The following is a 7344-nucleotide window of genomic DNA, read 5'->3' as shown; positions in this document are numbered from 1 at the left end:
ACTCTGTTAGGGGGCTGTCCTGTGCACTGTAGGACGTTTAGCAGCATCCTAGGCCTTTTCTCATTAGATGCCAGTCACTCCTCCCCACAAGATGTGGCAACCAAAAGTGTCTCCAGATATCACCAAATGTCCCCTGGGGTGCAAAATTTTCCCCAGTTGAGAACCACTGATTTAAAGGAATACGTATTTCTTATTTCCCCAGGTTACAATAAATACAATTAATTAAAAATATAAATTTTCTACTAAAAGACTTATGCTGCAGCTGGATATTTTTATTCTTAAATAGAACTGGTTTCCTATCATTTCAAGTGTCCTTAACAGTCTTTCTTGTCTAACTAATATATAGCCCTTATAATATTAAGAGATTGTCATATACAGTTCGTGTCACCAGCAAGTTAGACGGTCCCGTGTGGTAGAGCCACAGCCCTAATCACTATTTCTCCTGTGTGCTCATGCTTGCACACCAACCTATGTCATAGTCAAAATGACAACATCTGGACTTCCTCCTCTGTGTTTTGAATGTAACTTCTTCTTCTATCTATTTTCATTCTGTCTCGTTCTAAACTTTTGTTTTGTTCTCTAGCCAGTTTCTCCTTTTCCCAGGGTTCCATCAAGAATCCCCGCTGTCTTGGGTTTAAGCAGCCCATTAGATGGAACAGTATCAAAGGCTTCTGAAAATTGCGATTATCCATGTTGCATGCATTGCTGTTTTCCAATGTGTCTGTAAGCTGCTCCAAAGTATACAAAAGAGCCAGTGAAGTTAGATAGATAACATTTTTCTACGTAAAACCTCCTCACTCTGTCTTCTTGAGGCCAAAACATCCATCTGAAAGGGAGAAAGATGCTTGCCGAATATGTTTTGAATGTAGTCCAAGTATTTGGGTGCTTGGTATCATGTTGACAGCCATCTGGAAGGCTGATAAAATTTTTGTTCTAGATACTTTGGTGGTATGTAGCCAGAGCTTCTGAGTCTTCTTGGAATACTAGTGGCTGTAGCTGGTTCAGAGTTAACTAACATTTATTAAGCCCTTACCATATATCGCACATACAATAACTATTTGATCCTGATGAGCATCCCATAAGGCATGTGTTTTTGTTCTTATTTTACAAATATGAGAAATGAGTCTCAAAGATTGAGCTCACAAAATAAGTGGCAGACTCAAATTTGAACTTGGGTGTTCTGACTTCTACTCCAGTCTCTCTCCTCTACAACACAGAGGAAGAGCACAGAGTCCTGTGCCCAACATATGAGTTGTAATTCTCATTTACTCTCCGTCGCCACTACTCAAAATGTGACCCTTGGACTGACAATGTCAGCAACATCTATGAGCTTGTTAGAAATGCAGAATCAGGGGGTCCACCGCAGATCTACCTACTGAATCAGAATCTGCATTTCAACAAGATCCCCAGCTGATTTCTATGTACATTAAATTTTGAGAAGTACTGCTCTTCACCTCTATGAATATGGAAAGACAATCACCTGGTTGGTCACTATGCTGTGTCCCTTTGCAACACCAGGTTGACCAGCTACTCAGCCTCTTCCTATTACCCTTGCCTACCTTCCTCCACTGTGGTACTCTTACATCCTCCTGGACATGGCATTCTGCTTCACATTCTAGGCCAGAAAAGACCAAGAGCTTTCAACTCCTTTGCCAACACCAGTGAATCTGCAGTGGTTTCCTAGAGCTTTGCGTTGAGCAGGATTCTGAGGCTCTATCTGGCTTAGGCTGGCAAGAGTCTGATGTTTACCATGGGTGTGGGAAGTGGAAGAGGAGAGCATGCATGGATTTGCCATTCTTGTTCCAGACATTCCTTTCCCTCTTCTCACTATCAATACTTATGCATTTATTACCTCAGCGCCTCAACACAGTTCTAAGCAACTGCATAGAAAATATGATGAGCCAATTTTAGCTAAAAATTGATCAGTGATAAATTATTTATAATTCTCAAGTAACTATGTGCACTTTGATAGGGCCCTTTAATTTTTTATATAAAATTTTTTATATAAAAGCATAATTAATGGCAGGATTGGGACTTATTGGGCTTTTCATCATCTTTCAATTCAATAACCTTAGGATCACAAGAAGCGCCTCAGCCTCCCCATCTTCTTGTAAATGGGCAGCATTAGTGAGGAAGGGTACCTTGTGAGAGAATGTAAAGGACCAGTTCACATCCATTAATGCCAACAAGGAGAAAGAAACAGGACCTGTTTAATGGGAACAGAATGAAAGGTTGTGTGGGACAACCAACCAAGCTACAGAGACTGACCCCACCAAGAGCAGTTCAGAGACTCAGGCCCAGCCGCGAATAACACTAGCAAGTCACAGGAGACTGAATGACCATAATTACAGGTCACATTCGCATAGACTGCTACCATGCCCAAAATACTTTCTCATTTTCTCTGATTGATCCTCTGAGTTCTTTTGCTAAACCTTACTTTGTAATCAATACTTTTTTAGACTTTCTATAAGTGTTTTACTAGGGCTAGAGTCAGGATAACTGAATGTGATGCTTTTAAGCTACATTTTCATGAAAGGAACAAAAAGATTCATTGAGAACCCTGATTCTACTCTAGGAAGTGAATGAACAAATAGTATGCAAATAGTAATAGACACAGGGGCCACAATGATTATAAAAGCCCAAGTAGTGTTTATACACCCCTTCTGTATTAGTCAGGGTTCTCCAGAGAAACAGAACCAATAGGGGAGACATATTTTATAAATTTATGTAATATATAAAAGATATATCTCATATACAATAAATCTCATTCTAGATAGATAGATTAGATCCATGAGATTTATTACAAGGGTTATGTGATTATGGAGACTGAGAAGACCCATGATCTTCCATCTGCAAGCTGGAGACCCAGGAAATCTAGTGGTATAAATTCCAGTCTGAGTCCAAAGGCCTGGGAAGCAAGAGTACTTATGGTGTAAGTCCCAGTCCAAGGGCAGGAAAAGACTGATACCACAGCTCAAGCAATCAGGTGGGAAGAGAATATTCAACCTTCCTTCACCTTTTTGTTCTATTCAGACCCTCAACTGATTGGATGATGCACACCCATATTCGGGAGGGCAACCTGCTTTACTCAGTCCACCAATTCAAATACTACTCTCTTCCAGAAGCACCCTCAAAGACACACCCAGAAATAATGTTTAACCAGGTACATGGGTATCCTGTGTCACAGTCAAGTTGTCACATAAAATTAACCATCACAAGCCCACTCCTTGTAACCTTGACGCTCACATGCGTCTCCTTAAACCATACTTAATCTCCAAATATAATAATGTCATAATTCCACCTAATGTGATACGTCTATCCTGTGTACAACCAAAAACGTACTAACCCCTCCCCGCAAAGAGGAGGTAAAGTCCTTGAGTGATCTTTACTCTTCTCCTTGATATCCCATAACTTAAATACTATGATGTAAAACTAACAATATTTAAATACTATGATGTAGAGTCAATATATCATATATGTCATATGAAAATGGAATGAGAGAGAAAAGAAAACAAAGATATTTGTTCAGTGTGTGTGTGTGTGTGTGTGTGTGTGTGTGTACTTGTGGGCATGCACAACTACAAGGAACTGTGCTAGGACCAGAGGAACAAAGATGAATAACAGGAACAAAAATTTCTTCTCTCTGGAAATTCATGATCTACTGTGATTCTGCTCCAGATTCTTCTTTCCTCATCTTAATATCTAATGTTTCTCTTTCCCTTGCTAATCCACATCCAGGCTGATCATGCAGGTCCGTGTAAATACATTTGCTTCCTTTTATCTGGTTGATTTATGAATATTCTCAGTTCTCAGTTTTTTGGTCTTTAGTTCATTAACATTCAGCTTTTGAAATACAGACGTTTTCTTTGCAGATTTATTTTTAATTACATGATGACTACATTTTCATTTATAAGATGGTCGACAATATGGCTCCATTCAGTCACCTTTGATATTCCTGCCACCTGTGCCCAGAGTCTGAGGCTCTTCCACAGAGGTGATGACTGTCCTCAGTCGTTCTGGACTCTTCAACATCCTTTAGCAAGGTCTGTTCTTATTTGCATATCACCAAACACTAAAATACACCTGGCTTAGCTAATGTTGTCTGTCAATGCCTTCTACAAAATGTTTTCCCTGACTCTGATTAGAGAATGACAGAACTCTCTGGCTTGAAAGAGCAGGGGATTGGGGGGTAAAGGGAGATATCTTCAAAACTAAGTGTTGCCTGAAGGTTCATTTCTATAGCCTTTAAAGAGTTTTCATTTACACCTCTGCAGATTCCCCTGAGCAGCTAAAGGCTGGAGGTACAAGCTGACCCTGGTTGCAGAGTTCTGCCTTGCTGGAGTCTGGCTGTCTGACCATATTGTCACAGCCGCACTATTTTAGTGCGGCTTTGGAAGGGAGATATTCAGATGGCATGGTGCTGAGCTACACCAGGTGCCCAGTTTCAGGAGTTGGGTGATGTCAGTCTGTTCAGGCTGTTATAACAAGATAACCACAGACAGGGGGGTTTATAAACGACAGAAATTTATTTCTCACAGTTCTGGGAGCTGGAAGTCCAAGATCAGGGTGCCAGCATGGTCAGGTTCTGTTGAGAGCCCTCTTTTTGGTTGCAGACTGCCGACTTCTCCCTCTGTCATCTCATGGTGGAAGGGGTGAGGGAGCTCTCTGGAGTGTCTTTTATAAGGGCACTAATCCCATTCATGAAGGCTCTGCCCTCATGACCTAATCACCCCCAAAGGCCCCACCTCCTAATACCACCACCTTGGGCCTTAGGTTTTCAACATGTGAATTTTGGGAGGACACAAACATTCAGACAATAGCAGATGGCCAGATTCAAACCTGCCTTGGCCAGTTTGAATTCTTCTCTACCTTTCTCTCCCCTGCCCCCAATTTAAACTCGGTTCCAGTTCTCTAACACCCTATGCTTCCTTACATTTGGGCATGCCTCGCTGCCGTTTTCCCTTTTGCCTGAGAATGTTTGTTTACATTTTTTCCCTACTTGAGAAGGACATCACTAGAACTTTCAAATGTTCACAGAAAGGTGGTATGTCAAAAGATGCTGAGAGTCTAAAAGATGAAGAATGTTAAGATTGCTAGATGGGAACCAAGAGCCAAGGTTCTATTGGCAGGCTTGTCCCTTCCGTCTCTTTCAATAATGCTCCAGTCGCTTGCAATAAGATGCAGTTTTAAGGTAATAGGAGAGGGCTGGTCTGTAAGTACACTGTGTGTGTGTGTTTTTTCTTTTGATTTTTTTACTTTATAAAACTCTATATAAATGTATTCCATTAAGATAGACTTGGATATTGTGTGTCTGGACCCATGATATTGGCAGTCATGAGACCAGTAAATTTGTTAAATTCCTGGAGCTACGTTGTTGCTGCCTTCTCTATGGTATATCATGTATTAATTTCCTATTGCTATTATAACAAATTGCCAAAAACTTAGTAGCTTAAAATAAAACAAATGTATTCTCCTTGAGTTCTGGAGGTCAAAAGTCCTAAATAAGTCTTAAGGGGCTAAAATCAAAGCCCCTATGGCGAGGCTGATTCCTTCTGGAGGCTCCAGGGGAGAAGCCATTTCCTTGCCTTTTCCATCTTCTAGAGGCCGTGTGGTATTCCTTGGTTCCTGGCCCCTCCCTCCATCTTCATAGTGCATCACTCCAACCTCTGCTTCTGTCGTTCCATCTCCTTCTTTGACCTTCTTGTCTCTTTTTTTCCAGCAATTTTATTGAGATCATGATGGTTTACAACATTGTGTAATTTCAGGTGTACATTATTATTTATCAGTTTCTGCATAGACTTCATCGTGCTCACCCCCAGGAGTCTAATTATTGTTCGTCACCATACGTATGTGTCCCTTTACCCCTTTCACCCACCCCCCACCCACTTCTCCTCTGGTAACCAATAATCTGTTCTTTTTATCCATGGATTTGTTATCTTCCACATATGAGTGAAATCATGCAGTATTTGTCTTTGTCTGGCTTATTTCACTTAACATCATACCGTCAAGGTTCATCCATGTTGTTGCAAATGGGATGATTTTATCTTTTTTATGGCTGAGTAGTATTCCATTGTATATCTATATATACCACGTCTTCATTATCCATTTATCTATGGAAGGGCACTTGGGTTGCCTTCACATCTTGGCTATTGTGAATAATGCTGCAATGAACATAGGGGTGCATAAATCTCCTTGGATCATTGATTTCAAGTTCTTTGGATAAATACCTAGTAGTGGGATTGCTGGATCATATGGTATTTCTATTTTTAATTCTTTGAGAAATCTCCATACTGTTTTACATAGTGGCTGCACCAGTTTGCATTCCCACCAGCAGTGTATGAGGGTTCCCTTTTCTCCACAACCTCTCCAACATTTGGTGTTTTTTGTCTTGGTAATTATAGCCATTCGACCAGTGTAAGGTGATATCTCATTGTAGTTTTGATTTGCATTTCCCTGATGATTAGTGATGTTGAACATCTTTTCATCTGCCTATTGGCCATCTGTATATCTTCTTTGGAGAAACGTCTGTTCAGATCTTTTGCCCATTTTTAAAATTGGGTTGTTAGTTTTTTTGTTGTTGAGTTGTATGAGTTCTTTATATATTTTGGATATTAACCCCTTATCAGATATATGGTTTGCAAATATCTTCTCCCAATTGTTAGGTTGTCTTTTCATTTTGTAAACATAAGACAAATATCTCCAACCCATGAAAGAAAACACTAACAAATTCAACCACACAGGAATACATGTGTGTGTATTCCGTGTGGAATCAAAAGACAAATGACAAAATGGGGGAAATGTTTGCAATTCATATCAAAGACAAAGGGCTAATTTTCTTAACATTAAACACATTCTTAAGTTGATAAGAAAAAGGCCAATAATTCAATAGATGTGAAGAATAAGTTCACAGATATTAATATAAAATCATTTTATTTAATATCTGAAAAGACGCTCACTTTCATTCATAATAAAAGAAACGTCATTTTCAAATATTAATTTGAAAAATTAATTGAAAATTAATTTGAAAATTTGAAAAACTTTCAAATATTAATTTGAAAAATATCAAGAATACTGAGCACAGACTTGGTGAAGGTACAGGGAGAATATCATACATATACTGCTACTGGGAATGCAACATGTACAACCTCTAGCCCAGTCCTCATCAAACTGAAAAGTGCACACCAATCACTTAGGGATCCTGTGAAAATACAGATTCTGATTCAGTGGGTTGTGGGTAGGGCCTGAGATTTTGCATTTCTAAACAGCTCCCAGATGAGGCCAACACTACTGGTCCACAGACCACATTCTGTCTTATAAGCTCTAGTACTTTGGTAATGCTTAATA

Source organism: Ceratotherium simum, chromosome X (genome assembly GCF_057802395.1).
Source record: "Ceratotherium simum simum isolate JZ-2026a chromosome X, ASM5780239v1, whole genome shotgun sequence".
In the NCBI taxonomy this organism is placed as follows: Eukaryota; Metazoa; Chordata; class Mammalia; order Perissodactyla; family Rhinocerotidae; genus Ceratotherium; species Ceratotherium simum.
This window is presented reverse-complemented; position numbering follows the sequence as displayed.